The sequence below is a fragment of the Tiliqua scincoides genome, chromosome 2 (assembly GCF_035046505.1).
Source record: "Tiliqua scincoides isolate rTilSci1 chromosome 2, rTilSci1.hap2, whole genome shotgun sequence".
Lineage (NCBI taxonomy): Eukaryota > Metazoa > Chordata > Lepidosauria > Squamata > Scincidae > Tiliqua > Tiliqua scincoides.
In genome coordinates this window covers 112,987,677-113,011,202 of record NC_089822.1, presented here as the reverse complement: position 1 = coordinate 113,011,202, position 23,526 = coordinate 112,987,677, and positions in this window count along the sequence as shown.

The following is a 23,526-nucleotide window of genomic DNA, read 5'->3' as shown; positions in this document are numbered from 1 at the left end:
ATCTAATCTGCTCTCACAGAGTTCATAGTAGCAATAAAAACCTGCATTTGCAAATTAATGAGATTCACTGAATTAGAAAATCTATTGCGGTGCTCTATATTTGGTTATTTAAGGTATGTGTACCCCACCTTTCCCTTGCCAATGCAAATGCCCAAGGTGGCTTACAAAATGAGAAATGAACCTTCATAAAAAAGTACAGTAATTTATGCCCTAGCAGTTATGGATGCTGTGAGAAGTAATGACATGATGCATCCAGCCTGCTCTGCTGACTAAACAGCTCTACATTAGTGGTTTACAAATGATCGATACACCAAACCATAGTTTGTATTAATGAAGTTAAGAATCTGAACCATGGGTTGCACTTCCAAAAAACCAGGAAAATCTAGACCTGCTTTTCTGTTCTCATTTTCTCTCTGCTCAGCTCCTCTGCCTCTACGCAAAGCAACACACCAAACTACGGTGAGCACAAACCATGATTAAGCAAATACACTGCCTTGCTAGCTGACCACAAACCATGATTTGTCAATAAATACAACCCACCAAATCATAGTTAAACATCCTTAACCATGTGTTGAAATTGAACCTTTGGTGCAATGAACTTCATCAATGTGTCAAGAAAAAAACCATGCTCTGATGTAGAATCCTGTTGCAGTGCTGTTCAGCCTTTTTTTGTACCATGATCCAAACAAACAAACAAACAAAATAGTGAGATTGGGGACCCCCACCATCAATCCCAGCCGCCTCCCAGGACCCTATCCACCCAACCCTGTTGCCGCCCACTCATCACTATTGTAATGCCCTTCCAGCACTGTTCACTGTAACCAAATATTCTTATTAGAGAGAGCAGGAAAAGTTACCATGAAGCCTGGCACTAGTGAAAGCTATTTTAGTACTATTGCCAAGAATCTGAACAGGACTGGGATACAGTCTTTTGGTACCTGAAGGTGTACACGAGATCAGTGGTGTTCCTATGGGTTATGGGGGGGACAAAAACCCCAGGGTACCATGCGGGAAGGGTGGCAAAATTGCTCCTCCCAGCCCAGTTGCGCCTCCCATCACCCTCGTCTGCTTTAAAAAAATACTGGAGGAGAGTGGCCAGCACTCAGAGTGGCGCAAAAAAAAACACAAAGGGTTGTCGGGATCCTCAGAGCCTTTCCATGCTGCTCCAGGGGTCACGCCTCCTCTGATATTTTTTTTAGGTGGAGGAGGGCGGGCAACTTGGAAAGGGTTCAAGAGTGACTGTGATCATGCAGCCACTCTGGGAGCCTGCCCCCCTCTGCTATTTTGTTAAAGTGAAGGCAGGTGGGAGGGTGGCTTGAAAATCTCCGAGAATGACTGCAGTCATGCAGCTACTCTCAGAGCCTTTCCACACTGCTCCAGACCCCCCCCCCCACTCCTTCCCTCTTTCAAAAAAGGGAGTGGGGTCCATAGCAGCACAGAACCACACTGAGAATGGCTGTGAGTTTGCAGCCACACTCGGAGCAGTTCAGGAAGTAATCGCAGTGATGTGATGATGTCACTGCAGTTACTTTCAGGTGAGAGGGCGGCATTTGTTTCTCCACCCTCAGGGCACAGAAACCAAGACTACCAGTGCACCAGATGCCTCCCCCTTTACCTGGTTGTGCTCTAGTCTAGTGCCCTTCTACTGTTTTCATTCCTATCAGTTGTTGCAACCCCATAATTGAGGCTTCAGGACCTCATTGATGGTCTGACCCCAGGGTTGCAGTACAGAACACTGCTCTGTTGCAACTGAAAATCTTGTCTTCTGAATTGGCTTTAGCTGCCAGGAGCATAACTTAGCACATAGCTCACCCATCCTTTCTTCAAATTTTCTGAGTTTCCACACCCACAGGTCTCACATGAGACTATGCATGAACATGTCCTCTGCTTAAGGTTTCTGCTAACTAAGGTCCTTGGTAAGGCCTCCACCCACTTCACATTTTGAGAGAGCCAGAACAGCAATGCAGAGATTATGATGGTGCAGTAAATAAAACCTTTAGTACGCAAGGCCTAATAGGTGGAGATTACTTACTTTTTTCTCTTTGCTCACAACTGAGTGCAAAGCAATACATTTTCATAGACAGTGAATCATTTAATGCCAATATTGGACTTCCTGCCATGAGACAATGCTAAGCCAAAAAACTGGAGAAGATTAAGGGCACAATCCTACCCAACTTTCCAGGACTGATGCAGCTGTGCCAATGGGGCATGTACTGCACCCTACAGTGGGGGAGCAGTCATGGAAACCTCCTCAAGGACAGGGAACATTTGTTCCCTTATCTCAGGGTTGCATTATGGCTGCTTCAGTGCTGGAAAGTTGGATAGGATTGGGCCCTCAGAGAGGATAAGCAACTCTACAGTTAGTACAGCCATTTTCAACCACTGTGCCATGGCACACTGGTGTGTCATGGACGATCTGCAGGTGTGCTGCAGAGGTTTGGGGGAGGGTCATTTTTTAGTAGGGCCCCTGGGATGTGAGCCCCTGCTGTCAGTGCAGTGTGCCTTGTCAGTTGTCAAAAAACTGATGGTGTGCCTTGACAACTTTAGTTTCCAGTCCATGTGCTGTGAGATGAAAAAGGCTGAAAATAGCTGAGTTAGTACAACCCACATTTTGGCATGGATAACAATGCATTTCACACAGGCTCTTTCATTTGCCTGCTGGCCTCTTTGATTCAGCAATGCAGGTGCAATTCTGCACATATTCCTAGGCCGAGCACCATTCACGTTGTATTTCAGAGGCAGACTGATTAAGCAAAGTTAATATTATGCTTAGTGTGATTGTAGTAATGAGGCCCAAGGTGCTGCTCAGAAAATAGAAGCAGACAGTAAAATGTCATGCAAACAAGACATTTGAAGCACTTGCATCCTGTAATTGCTTGTTCTGAGTTACAGATTGTTTAACTTGACTGGGTGGGGGGATACAATCATGGTTTTCAGAAGCAGATCAACAGCCTTGAGCCAGACATTGTACTTAAGTTGCAGGCCCATCACCAACTCTTGTTAATACCAGTTTAAACTCCTGAGAGACATTCTCCATTTGATGCTCCATGTGATACTGTAAAAACAATCATTTCGTCACAGCTTATAACGCAGAGTGAAAAGAGATTCCAACTGGGCCCAGTGTGGTCTGAAGCCACTAGCACTGGAAATCAGGCTGGTGGTCAAGTTCCACAGCAGGCAGATTTCAGATCCCAGCAAGTTCCAGAGCAAGGCCAGAGGCAGATAGCATGATCTAGGACAGGGAAGCCCCAACCCCGGCCCTGGGGCCACTTGCAGCCCTTGAGGACTCCCAATCCGGCCCTCAGGGAGCCCCAGTCTCCAGTGAGCCTCTGGCCTGTTGTAGACTTGCTAGAGCCCATGCTGGCCTGATGCAACTGCTCTCAGTGTGATGGCCAATTGTTTGACCTCTTGTGTGAGCTGTGGAACGAGGGCTCCCTCCACTGTTTGCTGTTTCACTTGTGATGCAGTAGCAGCAGTGAAAGAAAGGCTGGCCTTGCTTTGTGTAAGGCCTTTTATAGGCCTTGAGCTATTGCAAGAACTTCATTCATTCATATAAGTTCCATCTCTGATATATTCATTTATGTAAATTTATTCAAATTTGAAAAGTAAGTTAATTCTTTTTTCCCCAGCCCCCAACACAGTGTCAGAGAGATGATGTGGCCCTCCTGTCAAAAAGTTTGGACACCCCTGATCTAGGATGAGCTGTTAATCAGGTTTCAGAGCAGACAGCAAGGGAAGGCACTTCTCTGTCAGATAAGAAGCTTAGACTAGAAAGCCAAACCCAGGGAAGTTCATCTATAGAGCCAGCAGAAACTCTATTGACTCCCAAAGTCACTTGATTCCTATTGGGCTGGTTGGCTGTCGTTTCCCTCCTGGACATTGGCGGAGTGTGATGGTGGTGGTTAAAGGTCAAGCAAGCTGCCAACAATCAGTGTTGTTTGCCAACCTTCTTCTTTATCAGAGTCTTCAAGGCTTGAACCAAAACTTTCATAGCCTGACCAGTCTAGTGAGTGAGCTTGGACTCTCTCTGTGCGTGCATAGATACAGTGACTATAGATAGGCTTCATTGTGTCTGTATCTGTATTCTGAAAGTGGGCTCCTTTTGTGTGCAACATTCAGCTTGGTTCTATGCGTTTTTCCTTGGAAATGAGCCCAAAGAGCTCAGTTTGTCTTACTTTCAGTGAAGAATGCATAGTAATGCAGCATGTATTTAAACATTTCTGTGGAAATGGGTGGTAACACGACCTCAGAGAGGCTTTTACTGGATATGAACTGGAGGAGGGGTGGGGTGGGGTGGGGTGGGGTGAAAGTCAGGTACGCACGGGACCATGTATACAGTGGAATACTCCAATTGTAATTTTACTGAAATGGAGGCAGTGTCTAGAGTTCCAAATGTGACATAACAGTCAACTGATACTATTTCTGGGGGTATGGAACCAGGTTGATCTGATACACAATGAAGCCACACTACCCAGTGGATTCCCTGGATCAGTCATAAGGATTTGTCTTGTAGGATCAGAGGTGTCATACCTCTTGCCTTTCAAAGGTCTGCAGAAGTCATCATTTCATAGGAGTTGAGCACCAGTGAAGTTTTGGAACCAAAGGTGAAACTTATAACCAGGGCTGTGGAGTTGTTATTGGCTGTGGAGTATTTAGGTGTTATACTCCACCTAAAATCAGTACCGACTCCACAGCCCTGCTTATAACTCACAGTGTCAATCCAAGTTGCACTTCACATGATTTTTGATTTATGTGTGTCTGTATATTATAGCAAGGTTCTGTTTGAGAACCTTCAAATCAATGCCTGGATTTGACTCCGTTGCTCCTCTCCAAAAATGTTTGCTTTTTGCCTGTCTTTCACTGACCTCTGGAACCTGGAAACAATCCCTTGCTCATTATTGGAAACAGGAACCTAAACAATTCCAAGGGATTGGGTGGTGGCCATGGGAAATTTTTTTGATGCTTTGCTAACCAGCAACAGAATTCTGAATTCAGTGGTTAACTGCTTAATTCAGTTAATTGGTTTATTCAGATCCAAGTCTCACTGAGTTCCTAGTTAGTATAATGAATTTCTCCTTCCTCTGTATATGGAGAAGGAAAGGAGAGAAAAGAAGAGAAGGAAAGGGTTGGCTCACATCTGCTGTAGCATTCGCCCCCTCTAGGGATAAAGCAAGGAGAGCAGAAGCATGATCAGTGGGGCTGAAGGAGAATGCGGTGACCTTTCTGAGATTTCCATGCATGCCTGCTATCTTATGGTATTGCATATGGCTTAGGGCATGGAAAATGAAAGGGGAGGAAAAAAATGCCTGCTGTACATCAGAATAGGCAGCAGCTGTCAGGACTCCAGCCCCCAGCAGGTTGTGAATCTGGGACTTGAGGGATTTGGGGGTAGGATTCTAGCCTGCAAAATGGGAAGCGGAGCGCGATCGCCCCACTCTCACTTTCCCTGACCCGAGGAGCCCTGCAGGTGCTCGCGCCCAGCTCCCCGCAGCCAGGGACGGCTGCTGCAGGGACTGCAGGGTGCACCCCAGTCCCTGCAGCCCTGTCAAAAGGGGAAGTGGGGCAATTGCACACCGCTTCCAGTTTAGCGGAGCGGGGCACGATCGCTCCGCTGTCACCTTCCCTGACCCAGGGAGCCCTGCCGAAGGTTGCGCAGGGCTCCCAGCACCCCCTGGGGACTGCAGGGGGATTGGGCAAGTGCTCCAAGCCCCTGCAGCCCCCCTGAGCAGCGCGATCCTGGGGATTGTGCTGCTGCCTCCTCCCTGCCTCCTGGCTGCTCCCACCCCTTAAGTGGAAAGGGGCGTCACAACGCCCCAGTTTGAATACCACTGCTCTAATCTCTGTCACTCCATGTTTTTCTTTACATTTTTTCTTCTTGTTCCCTTCCTTTCACGTTTTTTCTTCTCCTGCCTTCCTAGTCCCCCACACAGGCCCCCACACAGGCAAAGGACAGTTTTTTTGGTGGAGTTTCTACAATCACGGCTACTGTATGAAGGAGGCCTGACAGGCTTTTTTCCTTGTGTTACTGCAAAGGGAGATCTGGAGAACGTTCCTTCAGTGGCGTAGCTAAGGAGGTGCAGGGGGTAGCAGTTGCAGCGGGCATCAAGCTTTAAGGGTGGCAACAAGGTGATACTAGTGACCAAAATTGTGAAAATCTTGTTACATTTGAATAATACCATCATGTTATATATCACTGGAAAGGTAATTTAATGTAAAATGCAATGAAACAAACTGCAATGGAATATCTGTATTCTATCAAAAGTTATGGCCAATTAACCAGAAAATGAAAACACAACTGCCTTATGGAACTAAAAGTGGATTTGCTTAACTCAAAACTGACCTATGAGACTGATTGTTCTGAGAGCCAATGACATGTTATTATGTCATTGACATGTTACAATGACATGTTATCATGATACAACCTTGTTGGCATCCTTCAGTCTCGGAACGCTATGGTATTGCACTCTGAATGGTGGTTCTGGAACAGAGTGTCCTCTCCAGTGCGCAAAGCCTGGGTAAAGTAGATATGGAGGATAAACTGTTATGATACATGATACATGATCTGGATACAAGCCTGGGTAAAATAGATATGGAGGATAGACTGTTATGATACATGATACAGCATGAAGGTAATAAGGTGTTAATATGAGTCAGTTCTCATTTCCATGTTTCATAATACAGTTACCCCTGCAAACTGGATAAAAAAGCACTTTTTCAAGTGGTGCCCCTCATATTTAGCAGGGGGAGAATAACCATCCCTCTTCACCCCAGCACAGTGTCTTGAACCAATCAGGGGCATACCTTTCATTTATTTACTTAATTAAATCTGATTTTGTGTGGGAGGGGCAACAAATCTTCTTTGACTCCAGGTAGCAGATAGATGCCTTAGCTATGCCACTGAGACAGCAGAGCAAGTGGGTGGGTAGCTGCTGAGGGGAGGAGGTAGGTTCCTCCCAGTTTTCACTTCTTTAATAGCCCAGGTGTGACGTCACTTCCGGTTGTGACATCACTTCCGGGGCAACATTTTGAACTTGGCACCGGTCTATGTGATCATTAGCTACGCCACTGCTTTCCTTGGGTGGGGCGCTGTTGGAGGTATTTTCATGAACAGATCCAGCATCTGAATTTGAATTTTTTGAATTTTTGCAGTCAGGCTGGATAGGTGACTCAGTTTCAGTACCCTAGGCAGACAGGTGGCAACAATTAAAGGCATTCTCAGAGTTGGAGACAGCAGCAATCTTTTTGGCCATCCCCATGTCAACCGTTTCCATAAGGGAATTGGCCATTGTTGAATCACCATTGTGCGTAGTTTTCCAGCTGAACTTTAAGCAATGTAGGATACAAGATACAAGAAACCTTTATTGGCATATTTAAAATCCAAGCAGTATAAAACAAAGAATTGAATGGAGGGATACATGAATCAGACAGTTCACCTCCAACCATGACCAACCAGGCCTTGCTGCCACCTATCAACCATTTGAGACCATCCTAGAAATATGTCTCTTAATTATCATATTTATATATTTGGCCACCACCCCAGAAAGCTCTTCATTTACCCTACTAAGCATGCATATAATTTTTTTTTGGGTCATTCCAACCCCAGAAAGCGACCAAGATCGGCAATAAGCAACTTATACGAAGATCCTGATATATTAGGGCAATATAATAATATATGATAGAGTGTTTCTATATTACCCTGCCTGCATGAGCAAACTCTGTCTGCAGCTGGAATACCTCTATATCTTCCAAATAGCTGCTCAGATGGAATGACATTACATCTCGCTAAGGTAAACGCCCTTCGTTCTTGGGGGCATTCCAAGAAGTCAAAATATATAGGCCTCCTTCCAGGTAGAACAGAAAGATGAAGGTGTAATGGAGAGCAGATTTTGAAGGCATTGCTATAAAGGTCCTGTTGCTCAATGTCTAGGAGCCTTTGTTTCAAGGCTCTATAGGCCTGTGCTGAGAGTAGTGCATCTAACAAGTCTGAGGAGAGCCCCATAGAGCAGATTTTTTTACTCAATAGAGTTAAGCCTGGGAAAAGTGGGGAATCGGGTAAGAGACCCCTTATCAGACTATCTTGATCTGACTGGCTTTAAGCAATGTGTTGCTGGCCCTCAGAGGTTTGCCTTTTCTGTGAGTTGGCATCCTTCAGTCTCAGAAGACTATGGTATTGCGCTCTGAATGGTGGTTCTGGAACAGAGTGTCCTCTCCAGTGCGCAAAGCCTGGGTAAAGTAGGTATGGAGGATAGGCTGTTACCCATGCAGCAAATCCCCCCTCTCCACGTCGCTGAAATGGTCCAATGGAAAGGCAAAGGCCAATACGGTTGGTTCCAGCGGCGTCACAGGAGTTGCCAGAATGTGACTGTGTTCAGCCAAGAACTGCCTCAGGGACTCTGGCTCCGGATTTTGCCTCGAGGTTGACTCCTGAAGCCTTTTTTTGCCTTTTTAACCCTTTGCAAAGGTACCTGTGAAAGGCCTAACAAGCCCTTTCTCATTGCTATCACATCAGAGGCAGGGGTTGGGATTAGCAGCTCTGTTCTAAATTTAGAGTTGTGCCTTTTCATAAGGACAAGGTGGTACTGAGGCCTGACGTGGCCCAGTGACATAGCTAAGTTATCTGCTCCTGGAGTCAAAGAAGATTTTGTAGCCCCCCCCCCCACAACAGTCAAATTTAATTAAGTAAGTAAGGACGCAATCCAGAGGTGCCCATGGGCTGGCGCAAGTCACTTGTGCTGGCCGAGGAGGGTTGCAAATGTGCCGTAAGGCACGTTTGTGCCTCCTTGCGAGGCAGCTAGGCTGGCGCTCAGAGGTGTGCCGACCTGCAGAGGCTGACGCAAGCCTCTGTGCCGCCTTTCTCCACGAGTCTTGCGTCGGCCCCGCTGGGATAGGAAGGAAGGCGCTGGGGTAGGAAGGAAGGAGACGTTCCTGGGCGGGGGGAGGATGGGGGCTGGCAGTGGGCAGGCGCTGGGGTAGGAAGGAAGGAGACGTTCCTGGGCGGGGGGAGGATGGGGGCTGGCAGTGGGCAGGCGCTGGGGTAGGAAGGAAGGAGACGTTCCTGGGCGGGGGGAGGATGGGGGCTGGCAGTGGGCAGGCGCTGGGGTAGGAAGGAAGGAGACGTTCCTGGGCGGGGGGAGGATGGGGGCTGGCAGTGGGCAGCCCCAGGGGTGGGTGGGCGGGCGGCAGGATTATGCCAGATCCCAACCCCCATTCCTGCCAGATCTCTGCCAGTTATGCCAGATCTCAACCCCCATTCCTGGGGAGATTGGAGTGGCTTGAAGCTGCTCCACTGTCCTTGGACATGCATCACTTCAGGAGGTGGCACAAGTCCGAGGAGACCCATTGGGGCAAGAGTGCCTTACCCAGCAGTTAGGGGAAAAGTTTCCCCTTGCCTCTGGCTGAGCCGCCTTGGGCCCCTATCCTGCTCTGGATACAGCGCAAGCCTCTTAGCTTGCCTGTTCCAGTGCAACATAGGATTGTGCCCTAAGTAAATAAAAATTATGTTACATATTGGTTAGAAGTCAAGTTCTACAAGTGCCCCCGTCCAGCACATGATCTTCTCCAGGGGGTCAGTTTCGAGTTAAGAAAATCCACTTTTTATTCTATAAGGAAGTTGTGTTTTCATTTTATGGTTAATTAGCCATAACATTTGATAGATACAGATAATCCCACATGGTTTGTTTCTTTGCATTCTGTATTAAATTATCTTTCCAATGATATGTAGCATGATGGCATTATTTGTACTTAACAGGGTTTTCACGATTTTGCCCATTAGTGTCAATCTCAGCTTGTTACTCCCCTCAAAACATGTTGCCTGGTGCAATTGCCCCCTGCACTCCCCTTAGCTATGCCACCGACCTTGCCTTTGTGCAGAAGGCAAACTTAGTTTTCCATCATGTGAAGGAGTTGGTCTTCCCTTTGTTCTGTTCTAATCCCATGCTTCCCAAAGGTTGGAAAAAGAAAAAAAACTAAAAACTGCTCCATTCTAGATGTGCAACAAGTCTTGTGTTTGTATATGGAGAGGACTCATCAATTTAGGACAGTGTTTCTCAACCAGTGGTACAGGTACCACCATCGGTACTTGAGGTACTCACTGGATCCCTGGGCACCTGCCGCCCAGCAGCGAGAGTAGAAACACGACGCAACAAACAGCAGTAGGAGGCTCGGCTCGGTGGGCAGAACTCCAAAGCATGCTTTTCTGTGCTCAAAAAAGCCCTCCTGTACACCCTAAGCCTTTTACTGGTGTTTGTTGCATCGCATCTGCCCTCCCAACCCAGAAGTAACCGGCAATGATGTCATAGCCAGTTACTTCTAGTGGTACTTCAGATAGGTGGACCATGTAAAGTGGTATAGTGGAGGACAAACTTTGAGAAACACTGATTTAGGAGAAGAGAGTTCCTGTCTGTAGCCTTTGCAGCCCAATCCTGATCTGCCTGGCACCCAGGGCTGCAGCAGTGCTGAAATACCACAGGCGACTCCTGACGTCTCCTCAGGGGAATGCAACGTTTATCCCCTTCCTCTGAATAAGAGAAGCAGTCTGGCAATGGGGCTATTTGACTCTGCGGCCAGCGCAGAGAAAAGTAGCCGTGTGTTGGACCAGGAAGCCCAAGCTTCCGAGCCGAGCTGCAGTGTGTGCTAAAGGGTGCCCAGCTTTTTAGGAAGCACTTAAGGAAGTCCCACTCTGTTAATCTTTTCTAGATTTTCAAGAAATTACTTTGAATCGTGTTGAACTGTTTTTCTCACCATCCTCTGTGTTTCCTGGGTCAAAAAAGGCATGCAGTAGTCCTAGTGGGAATTGGGACAGGAAGGAAGGTTGTTTGCCCTTGGGAGATGAGCCGATCAATGCGAGGGAACTCTTTGCTCATGATGAGGTAGAGGAACAGCTTCTTCTGGCTCGACCATGAGTATGTGGGATTGGAGGGGAAAGGGCAGGACTTTCCATGGGAAACAAACATGACGTATGTCTTTTAAAAAGTTATACTTTCCCTGTGTGTGCTTAGAGAAAAGCATTCAGATTATTAATTTTAAAGCTTTTAACTTGTAAAACATTACATTCTCAGATATTTTACCATGCCTGTGCATTGCCATTACTGTATTTGTTTGTTTCCTTCTGCATTCCTGCCTCTTCCCCCAGGCATTCTAAGGCTGCACGCCTGTACACACTTTCTTGGAAGTAAGCCCCATTGAACTCAGTTGAACTTGCTTCTTACAAAACGCATAGGATTGTGCTGCAACTGATCTAATTTGTTCATATCGCCACTAGTTGTGGGTATCAGCAAGTATTAAGGGCTGACCTGTACTTTCAGGATAAGCATGTTGTACAGCAGTCTGCGGACCATATCACTTAAAAATGCAGGCAGGGGCTCACATGACTAAATGCTCCCCCACATCAAAAATGTACTGCATATGGAACGCTACTTTACCAGAGAGAATGCTCCTAGTTCTCTCTCTCTCTCTCTCTCTCTCTCTCTCTCTCTCTCTCTCTGTGTGTGTGTGTGTGTGTGTGTCTCACTTGCATTCTGTGGTGGTACTGTCTTGGGAAGGCCACGTGCTGTGTCAATCAACTATTGTAGCATAGCCATCACTTCATTTTTTCTATCCTTCCTTTTGGGATACTTAAGGTAGCTTATTATTTCATGAAAGCACATCAGCAATGGAACCATTGTAAGAGAATAACAGGAAGCCAGGCTGCTGGAGAAAGTACCACAAAGGGATGTTGCGGTGTGGGAGAACCACATATTAAAACCATTCTGTAGTTGTCACAGTGGACAATGTTAGTAATCCCTTGCTTCACCATTGGCATCAACAGTAACATTTTGACTTGGCATCAATGATCAGAATGGGCTGGGATTTAATTTCCTTTGTGTGGCACTGGCTATATGCCAACATGCTTTATGGATTGCGCAGAGCAATGGCAAAAAAAAAAATGCCTTCTTGAATCAGAAGGCATTTCATCTTCTTCATCTTCTAGAGCACGGGTGCCCAAACCCCGGCCCTGGGGCCACTTGCGGCCCTCGAGGCCTCTCAATGCGGCCCTCAGGGAGCCCCCAGTCTCCAATGAGCCTCTAGCCCTCCAGAGATTTGTTGGAGCCCACACTGACCTGACGCGACTGCTCTCAGCGTGAGGGCAACTGTTTGGCCTTTCGAGTGAGCTATGGGATGAGGGCTTCCTCCACTGCTTGCTATTTCACGTCTGTGATGCAGTAGCGGCAGCAAAGGAAAGGCTAGCCTTGCTTTGTGCAAGGCCTTTTATAGGCCTTGAGCTATTGCAAGACCTTCATTCATTCATATAAGTTCATCTTTAATATATTCATTTATGTAAACTTACGTAAATTTATTCAAATTTTAAGTGTAAATTAATTCTTTTTTTCCCCCAGCCCCCGACACAGTGTCAGAGAGACGATGTGGCCCTCCTGCCAAAAACTTTGGACACCCCTGTTCTAGACCACCAGTATTGTGTTTCTAACAGGGCAGGGTCCCAGTTGCTGGGCCCTTATTTCCTTCAAGCAATTTCTTGAATATTTTCTTTTACTCCTCCTGCCTTATTGTGTACAGCTGTGAGCCATCGCCCTGGTTTGTTGGGTATTTCCGGTGTTATGCAGGGTCTGCACCGATAAAATAAAAATGGAGTAGGGATAATGCTCCAAATGGACACTGCTCCTCATTCACTCTGGGCAACAAAAGGGAAGTTTTAATTTAAGACAAAGGCAGAGTAGGAGAAGAAATTGGGAAAGGTAGTGTGATGGGATGTGATAGACGGTTTGGCACAATGAGAGGATGCAGGGACAAAGGAGCGAATAAGCAGCGCATCCTGGGGCATTCCGTGTACAAATGCTTTTATGCGAATGCCCAAAGTCTACGAGCAAAGGTGGGAGAACTGGAATGTCTGGTGACAAGGGAAAATATTGACATAGTGGGCATAACGGAAACCTGGTGGAATGCGGAGAATCAGTGGGATACCACAATCCGGGGCTATAAACTCTACAGGAGGGACAGGCAGGGGCGTGTTGGAGGTGGGGTGGCCGTTTATGTTAAGGAAGGGATAGAATCCAGCAAAGTAGAGATTGAAGGTGGGTCCGACTCCACCGTAGAATCTCTGTGAGTTAAATTACCAGGCTTGTGCAGCGATGTAATACTGGGGGCGTGCTATCGTCCTCCAGACCAGAAATCGGATGGGGACCTTGAAATGAGGAAACAGATCAGGGAGGTGACAAGGAGGGACAGGGTTGTAATCATGGGGGACTTCAATTATCCTCATATTGACTGGGTCAATTTGTGTTCTGGTCACGATAAGGAAACCGGATTTCTTGACGTGCTAAATGACTGTGGCTTAGATCAGCTAGTCACGGAGCCCACCAGAGGACAGGTGACTCTGGATTTAATATTGTGCGGTACGCAGGACCTGGTTAGAGATGTAAACGTTACTGAGCCATTGGGGAACAGTGATCATGCTGCGATCCGTTTTGACGTGCACGTTGGGGGAAGAAAACCAGGCAAATCTCTAACAAAAACCCTTGACTTCCGATGGGCGGACTTCCCTCAAATGAGGAGGCTGGTTAGAAGGAGGTTGAAAGGGAGGGTAAAAAGAGTCCAATCTCTCCAGAGTGCATGGAGGCTGCTTAAAACAACAGTAATAGAGGCCCAGCAGAGGTGTATACCGCAAAGAAAGAAGGGTTCCACTAAATCCAGGAGGGTGCCCACATGGCTAACCAGCCAAGTTAGAGAGGCTGTGAAGGGCAAGGAAGCTTCCTTCCGTAAATGGAAGTCTTGCCCTAATGAGGAGAATAAAAAGGAACATAAACTGTGGCAAAAGAAATGTAAGAAGGTGATACGGGAGGCCAAGCGAGACTATGAGGAACGCATGGCCAGCAACATTAAGGGGAATAATAAAAGCTTCTTCAAATATGTTAGAAGCAGGAAACCCGGCAGAGAAGCGGTTGGCCCTCTGGATGGTGAGGGAGGGAAAGGGGAGATAAAAGGAGACTTAGAGATGGCAGAGAAATTAAAAGAGTTCTTTGCATCTGTCTTCACAGCAGAAGACCTCGGGCAGATACTGCTGCCCGAACGGCCCCACCTGACCGAGGAGTTAAGTCAGATAAAGGTTAAAAGAGAAGATGTTTCAGACCTCATTGATAAATTAAAGATCAATAAGTCACCGGGCCCTGATGGCATCCACCCAAAAGTTATTAAGGAATTGAAGAATGAAGTTGCAGACCTCTTGACTAAGGTATGCAACTTGTCCCTCAAAATGGCCATGGTGCCAGAAGATTGGAGGATAGCAAATGTCACGCCTATTTTTAAAAAGGGAAAGAGGGGGGACCCGGGAAACTATAGGCCGGTCAGCCTAACATCCATACCAGGTAAGATGGTGGAATGCCTCATCAAAGATAGGATCTCAAAACACATAGACGAACAGGCCTTGCTGAGGGAGAGTCAGCATGGCTTCTGTAAGGGTAAGTCTTGCCTCACGAACCTTATAGAATTCTTTGAAAAGGTCAACAGGCATGCAGATGCGGGAGAACCTGTGGACATTATATATCTGGACTTTTAGAAGGCGTTTGACACGGTCCCTCACCAAAGGCTACTGAAAAAACTCCACAGTCAGGGAATTAGAGGACAGGTCCTCTCGTGGATTGAGAACTGGTTGGAGGCCAGGAAGCAGAGAGTGTGTGTCAATGGGCAATTTTCACAATGGAGAGAGGTGAAAAGTGGTGTGCCCCAAGGATCTGTCCTGGGACCGGTGCTTTTCAACCTCTTCATAAATGACCTGGAGACAGGGTTGAGCAGTGAAGTGGCTAAGTTTGCAGATGACACCAAACTTTTCTGAGTGGTGAAGACCAGAAGTGATTGTGAGGAGCTCTAGAAGGATCTATCCAGACTGGCAGAATGGGCAGCAAAATGTCAGTAAGTGTAAAGTCATGCACATTGGGGCAAAAAATCAAAACTTTAGATATAGGCTGATGGGTTCTGAGCTGTCTGTGACAGATCAGGAGAGATCTTGGGGTGGTGGTGGACAGGTCGATGAAAGTATCGACCCAATGTGCGGCGGCAGTGAAGAAGGCCAATTCTATGCTTGGGATCATTAGGAAGGGTATTGAGAACAAAACGGCTAGTATTATAATGCCGTTGTACAAATCTATGGTAAGGCCACACCTAGAGTATTGTGTCCAGTTCTGGTTGCCGCATCTCAAAAAAGACATAGTGGACATGGAAAAGGTGCAAAAGAGAGCGACTAAGATGATTACAGGGCTGGGGCACCTTCCTTATGAGGAAAGGCTATGGCGTTTGGGCCTCTTCAGCCTAGAAAAGAGACCCCTGAGGGGGGACATGATTGAGACATACAAAATTATGCAGGGGATGGACAGAGTGGATAGGGAGATGCTCTTTACACTCTCACATAATACCAGAACCAGGGGACATCCACTAAAATTGAGTGTTGGGCGGGTTAGGACAGCCAAAAGAAAATATTTCTTTACTCAGCGTGTGGTCGGTCTGTGGAACTCCTTGCCACAGGATGTGGTGCTGGCGTCTAGCCTGGACGCCTTTAAAAGGGGATTGGACAAGTTTCTGGAGGAAAAATCCATTATGGGGTACAAGCCATGATGTGTATGCGCAACCTCCTGATTTTAGAAATGGGTTATGTCAGAATGCCAGATGCAAGGGAGGGCACCAGGATGAGGTCTCTTGTTATCTGGTGTGCTTCCTGGGGTATTTGGTGGGCCGCTGTGAGATACAGGAAGCTGGACTAGACGGGCCTATGGCCTGATCCAGTGGGGCTGTTCTTATGTTCTTATGTTCTTATGTTAATTATGGATGATAGTAAGTTTACATCGAGTACATAGTGAAATGCTCACTGTTTATTTTGTAAAATGTGTCATGAAGTCTTTGTAATATGACAGCTTTGGTAGGGATGCTGTGTTAAATCTTTTTCTGAAAACAGTTCTGGGTGGCTGTTTCTTTACTTTCTCTTTTAGCATGCCAAATGCTGCCCCCTTTATCTGATGATGTGTCTGCTCCTTCCACTATCCAAAGTTCTTGCTCAGCACACTCCTCCACATTTACTCTTCCTCTCTGTCTCCCTCTTCCTTTTCCAGTCCAGGGAATGGAAGGGGAAAGAGGATCAGAAGAGACCAATAGCAGTCAGGGATGAATGCTCCCCACCAGGTCTGTGGTCACCTGTCTGTGGTCACCTGTCTGTCAGAATGCTTTTTGAGGTGGCTATTTTAATTGGCCTGATGGATGGGCCTGCTCTGGCCAAAACCTTAGAGCAGGGGTGCTCAATAGGTGGATCGCGATCTACAGGCAGATCGCGAGGCAAAATGAGTAGATCGCGGAGCCCTGTCTCTCCAAATTGTTAATATGTCAGTTTCGTCTAGTGACTAGACCACATATTTAGCTGACACTAAACTGACACTGAAACTGACACTTTAGCTGCTTTTCAGGCATGCAACAACAAAACTGACGAAACTGACTAGACTCCAGCAGGGGCTCCATACATTAAAGGGGGTGTCTGTCAGATGCTTCCTTCCCCCCTGGTAGATCTCCAGGCCTTGCTGGGTTTCAGAGTAGCTCTCGAGCCAAAAAAAGTGTGAGCACCCCTGCCTTAGAGGTTCTGAGGTCATGTAACCAGATTGATTCTGGGAAATCAGGCTGAGCCAAAAAAGAAACAAACTCAGAAATGTTGACAAGAGGTCAACAGCTGCAGCAAGGATCTGAATCTTGCTCAGTGTTTCTGAAAAATCCTGTGGTGTCATGCTGAAGTCTATCAACCCAAGTTCTCCCATAAACTGATATTAACCTATCTAGATATCAAACTGCCTTCTGCTCAGTGGCGTTGCTAGGGGGATGTGGGGGGTGTGGGCTGCACCGGGTAACTCGCACAGGGGGATGATGCACTAAAATCACGGTGGTTAGGAGTAACCCTATCATATTATATACCATTGGATGTGGAATTTTGGGCGGAATGCAGTGCAAAAAACCAGAGTGAAATATCTCCTTTTTAGCAAAAGTTATGGCCAAAAAACTGGAGAACAAAAAATGCATGGATCCCTATGGAAAGTGAAAGTGAGCTGTATCGCACATTTACCTGTGAGTAGGCGAACTTGCCTGTGTCCTTTGGAAAAGGCAGGCTGAGGGGAATCCAACGACCCCAGAATGGTCCTGATTCAATGAATGCAGCCCCCAAAAACACCTGAGAAGGAAGTCCTTCCCTCCAAGCAGATGAATGTATTGAGCCCTATGTATACATATAATGATAGAAGATGAATACGTATATGAATTCATATATGAATATATATAAATAGATGAAGATAGAGATGAATGTGAAAACTAAACTAAGCCTCATGGTCGCATTTACTTGTAAGTAAGCAAATGTGCCTTGGCTGGTGTGGCAGATCAGGTGAAGGGGAGTGCAAGGCTACCAGAATGGTCCTGATTCTATGCACCTGGAGCACCTGTGCACCTGGAGCTAAACAAGTGCTCCAGAAGGCAGCTTCCTCCCCCCACTAAAAAGGATCAAAACAGAGGCTTCAGGTGATAAGGTGAACTTTTTGAGACTTGCAAAGCCAGGTGGATCCTGACAGTGATTTGGTTTAAACAGAAGTTCTTAAATTGAACTGGGCACTGGGTAGGGCTGAAAACCTTACTGATTTTGGAGGATCGGGTGTTATTGCAGACAGCCCACAGAGGAAATTCACTTGGTGGAACAGGGCTGGCTTCTGCTTATTTAATTATTTGTTTTACTTTAATTATTTATACTTATTTATTTTAATTTGCCTGATGATGTCACTTCCACCATGACATCACTTCTGGTAGGTCTTGGACAGATTGTCATTCTAAAAAGTGTGTCCCAGTGCTAAAAGTTTGAGAACTGCAATAAGGTATTAGTAAGTTGACACCCGTGTGTGTGTGTGTGTGTGTGAGAGAGAGAGAGAGACACCGTTAGTGACCAAAATCACTAAAATCATAATTTGGAGGAATACCACCATTGTGTTATATCTCAATCAATGCATAATTTCATGCAGAATGTGTTCTATCTTTGTTCTATCAAATGGTACAGCCCAAAAACCAGTGGGGGCAGAGTGATGGTACATCACCACGCCCACCACCTGGGGTGTTGCCCCACCCACTGCATGGGGGGTGACGCGCTGGTATCCTGCATCGGGTGACGCGAACGCTAGTGACGCCACTGCTTCTGCTTCTCCTGAGTTATTAATTGTACACTCAAAGGAAATAGGATGGGCCAATGTATCCTAGGTTAGTGTAGAGACAAGATAGATTCTTTGTGTTGAGATTTGGGTTATTTGTTCAGTGTGGTTCCTATTAGGAGAAGCTGGCTCCTTTTAAGTCAATCACTGTACCATCTTTGGCATATCTACTCAGAAGTAAGATTCACTGAGTTGAATGGGACTTACTGTCAGGAAAATGTGTATAGGATTGCAGTCTAAGTATCCCATGGATTCGGAATGTCATTGCAGGGGAATTGCATCAGGAGTTTATCGGTGATTTTTTTGTAGCAACTATTTATCAACAATTAGCTTACATATGGTTTCATATGTAATGAAACCATATGTAACATTTCACTTCATAACAGGAGATACTGTCTGTTTCCATCCATCATTTGGACCACATGATTCTCTGTTTTGATGTATTTTCCATGAAAAAGGTAATCTGAGACAGACTAATAGACTTTCTTTCTTTTGAGCACTTTGGAGATCGTGTTTACCACTTTTTTGTATCCAGTATCCATCTTGTGTGATGCATGTGCATTTGCTATAGTTCTGGTCGACTCCATTCCGACACCTGCGGAATGCATGTTCCGCTGGTGGTGACTGCAGAAAAATGGCCATGAAGTGCACTCTGACAGCGTGCCGAGTAGCTTGCTGCCCGAGTGCTGGCGGGAAGGCTGGGGCCCGCAAGTGTCAATTGACCCAAAAAGACCCACTGAGGCAAGTAAGGTGGTGGGGGAGGCGGGGAGGGCGGAACAGGGTGGGGAGGGGGTGAAAGGGCAGGGATGAGGAAGAATAAGGGTAAAGTGACTGTGGGAGGGCGTGGATTCAGCGGTGATGGTGCACATTGGATCCTATCCCCTCTGGCAGCAGCCTCTCCATCCCCTCTCTCTCCTTGAACTTGCATCAGTGATTTCCCCTTTCAAAGCCTCCCACTCTACCCTCCTCCCCCTGGATACAGTGTGTGCATTTTCGACGCCGCTGCTTCAGTGGGGGGGGGGACTGGATTGGGCTGTTAATTGCATTGTTGTCATTTATTTCTTCTATCATCATATGTCAATATATTACATTCAGAGAGCCATTCATTTTTTTTTCTTTCTCAGTTCATGTACATTCCTTCATGGGGTGGACCTTGTTTTTCTTACACTGAGTCATACCATTAGATCATCAAATCCAATATTCTTTTGTGGGTAGCAGCAGCAGCAGCCCTTCAAGGACTCAGGTAACAGTCCTTTGCAGTGTTCCAGCTGGATCCCCTTGGAACTGAGGCTTGAAGCTGGGACCTAATGCATGCCAAATTTGGGTCCTAGCACTGAGTTTTGGGTTGACCAACTGTAGCTGATCACCCTTAACAAGGATCTTCCAGGGAAGCTTATGATTCTGAACAGAAGGTTGTATTCACAAAGAGCAGTTCCAGCATAGGCAGGCTTGGATGGAACGGCTTGCCTTTTGAAATTCTGTTATGTGTGCAGAATCTGGGTTCTTGGGGGAGGACTCCTTTGCTTTTCAGAAACATTCTTGTCCTCAAGGACAGAGAATATGTCTGAAAACAGGCAAAGGCTCAGTCTACAATACTCTGTCCAATCCCTTCTCTCCAATAAGTTTCAGGCATCTGAAAGTTTCAGGCATCTGATGCCCTTTGGTGAAAGGAATGGTTGTTATTCATGCTGTGCAGCTTAAGTACTTACACAAAGGGATCTCCTGCTCTTGGGGGAAAGTTGCTTGGAGAATGCCCTCTGGGCCTCATCTGGACAATTAAAAACAATTAGTGGTTTGTGGAAAAGGAGCAGGGAGCCAGCAGAATACTCAGAAAGCCAGGGGAGTGCCGCTATTCTATTACCTGGTTTCCTTCACATGGTTACAAACCTTAAGAGACATTTCTGAGTGCAGTGCAGTTGGAATGCTAAGGAAGGTCATGAATAGAATGAATTTCACAGAAGGAGCAGCACTGTAGCCATACTTTGAAACTGCCCCTTTAGAGCTGGGTGGACTGTAGGCAACTGCCTATTTTTCCCAGAATGATTACAGGTCATGGATGAAAGAAGCTTATCAGAACTGTCTTGAAGTGCCTTGATCCTCCAAACACGACAGGCATGCAGCAATCCTAGCTTGGATTGTGCAAGGTATTCTTTTTGACTGGAACAGCGCTTGACCTTATGAGCCCTCACCTGTATTCTGGTATAGCCCAGGCACATCATTACTTCAGCAAGAACCAGGCCTCTCTTAGCCAAACTAGACGTTAAACATGTCACCATCTCCTGCATTTATGTGTGTGTGTGTTTAATACTAGCTGTGGAGCCAGCGTGGCTTAGGGCTGCAGCACAAGTTCTATTCTTTGACTTTGTGTTGTTTTTTTCCACACACACACAAAAATCACTCTTTCAAACTGGCTGGTTGCCCTGAAGGTGCCATTATACTTAATGACCCTTTCAGGATGCATCCTGAGCAGATATCTTGATTTTCATTTTGCTAATAGTTGGGAATCCCATTTAAGGTTATAAAGAGAACAGTCTCTGATCAGCTCCCTGGTTCTGGTATTGTTATAAAGAATTAAATGGGACTATGTGCCAGGTGTGCCTATCAAAAGCACACCTCCTCTGCTTAAAAAAAAAAAAGGGTGACTGTCCTGTGTTCATAACATTGTTATTGAGAGCCAGTGTTGCCTAGTGGTTAGAGCAGTGGTTCCCAAATTTTTGCCCACTGCAACCCACCTTGTCCTCCATGGTTGGTCGCAACCCCATGCTCAATGCTCCATGACAAAACCTTTCTAGGAGCTCTGAAGGTCACTTCTAGGTCATGCATAGCCTGCAATCCACTCCATTGGCCTCTGCAGGCCCCGGAATGCTTTGTAGATGTGACTAGAAACCACTCCAGCTCGCAGAAGCAACTTCCAGTATACTTCCAGGTTGCTTCTGCGACTTCTGGTTGCCTCTGTGAGGCATTCTGGGGACTGCAAGGCGTGTGGCCCTGGCACGACCTGGAAGCAGCCCCTGGGTACTCCCAGAAAGGCTTTGCGGTGGAGCATGTGGGCTGTGACCCACTGCATATTGGCTGAGTTAGAGTACAGACCGGTGTTCAAATCCCTTTTCGGCCTAAAGCTTGCTGGGTGGCCTCAGACTAGGCACAGCGTCTCAGCTTGACCTACCTGAAAGGGTTGTTGTGAGAATAAATCAGGGATAACCATCTATGCTACCATGAGCTCTTTAGAGGAAGGGCAAAAATTGTAATAGTTTTTATGTGATATTAAAAAAACCAATAACTGCAACAAATGCTCTTTAGATGCACAGCTCTTTTGCAATTGAATTTTCAGTCTGACTCTGTCCCATTCCTTTAGACCAGGGGTGCCCAAACCCCAGCCCTGGGGCCATCTGTGGCCCTCAAGGCCTCTCAATGCGGCCCTCAGGGAGCTCCCAGTCTCCAATGAGCCTCTGGCCCTCCGGTGATTTGTTATAGCCCACACTGGCCCGATGCAACTGCTCTCAGCGTGAGGGCAACTGTTTGACCTCTCGCGTGAGCTGTGGGATGAGGGCTCCCTCCACTGCTTGCTGTTTCATGTCTGTGATGCAGTAGCGGCAGCAAAGGAAAGGCCAGCCTTGCTTTGTGCAAGGCCTTTTATAGGCCTTGAGCAATTGCAAGACCTTCATTCATTCATATAAGTTCATCTTTAATATATTCATTTATGTAAACGTATGTAAATTTATTCAAATGTAAATTAATTCTTTTTCCCCCCGGCCCCCAACACAGTGTCAGAGAGACGATGTGGCCCTCCTGCCAAAAACTTTGGACACCCCTGCTTTAGACTTTCACAAACCTGAATGGCACCCCCGCCATTGGCAGAAACAAATGTTCTAACACCAGAGCTGCTAAACAAAACCCAGATGTCTTCCAGAAGGTAATTAAAATAAGCTTTGGAACAACATAACTTTCTAGCCAAAGAGCGCCTTCCAAGGCGTTACTTCCATTCATGTTAAGTCACTGAGCACTGCAAGTCTCTGAAGAAGTCTGGTACAAATCGGCATAGCTGCCTGTTTCATTATCCTGAATGTGTTATGTCACTGTGATTCCATCATCCTGACATGCCTTAGCATTGACAGTAAAGTTAATGTTTAGAGATTTTCAGAGGTAATAGCTTGTTGAAATATTGCTTCTGCTATGAATTAAGGTGGCCTTGGGCAAGCCACTTCACTCTCTTCTTTAACCCCCACCTGTGAAATGGGGATAATCTTACAGACCTATCTTTATCGAGTTGTTGGAGATTGCTAGAAGAAAACTGAAGCACCATCAGGGGTCAGTAGTCTTCTTTTCTTTGGCATGGGGACAGAGGCCAAGGCTGTGAGTGGATGGCAGGCCACTGTGTCACAACATTGCTTCTGAATGTTTGGCAATGACGTCATAATGTCATCGTCACACTTCTGGGTGGCTGAGATCCGTGGCCGTGCACATTAGAAGGAACAGTGATGGTGAACAGGTAAAGGTGGAGCAGCACACAGCAGTCCAGCTTGCTGAGATACCAGTCCTACTCTACTAACACAGCCATGATGAAGGGGCTGGAGCGGAAGTATTGCAGGTTGGCCAGCACCAGGCTGGCAATGGAACCTGAAAGGGGAGTGCCATGGGTGCCCTGGCTCAAGCGCCACAGCCTCCCCACCTGAGCAGTATGTGAGCCAGTGCAGTGTGTGCAGCACAGGTGCTTGTCATCACAAAAGTGCCATACAGCTTGCACCAGCACAGGGAACAGTGTGCACCGCAGAAGGTAAGTTAAACGCCAAGCAGCACAGAGGCAGAATGAGGCAGGAGGAGAGTGGGGAGGAGATGTAACAGGGCAAGGGGAGGGCAGCAATGGGAGCTGAATGGATCAGGTTGGGTTGGGGTGAGATCGGCGGCAGCTGTGCACGCCAAATCCTATCCCTTTCACAGCCCTGATCCACCAGCATGGGGCAACGTGGACTTGTGCCAGCTGTACAGCTCCCACAGATCTGAGTTGCCCTGTTGCAGATGCTGTGGATTACCCCATGGCAAGGGATACCCTTACCCTGTGGAGACTTCCAGCCTGCAGAATTCCTGTGCAGGATGCAACTTGGCTTACACTGGCCCCACTGCTTCAGCATGGGAGGGGGTGGTGGGTAGGATTGGGCTGGCCATCTGTAGGTGTGGAGTTACTTATGTTGATGTTTATCAGTCTCCCAGATCAGCTCCTGCTGAGAACTTCTGATTACACGCTGACAAAACCCCTTAACAGTGTGGCAATTGCAGTTGTTGTTTTATTTTTGTGTACATGTGCAATTGTGAAACTTATGAGCAA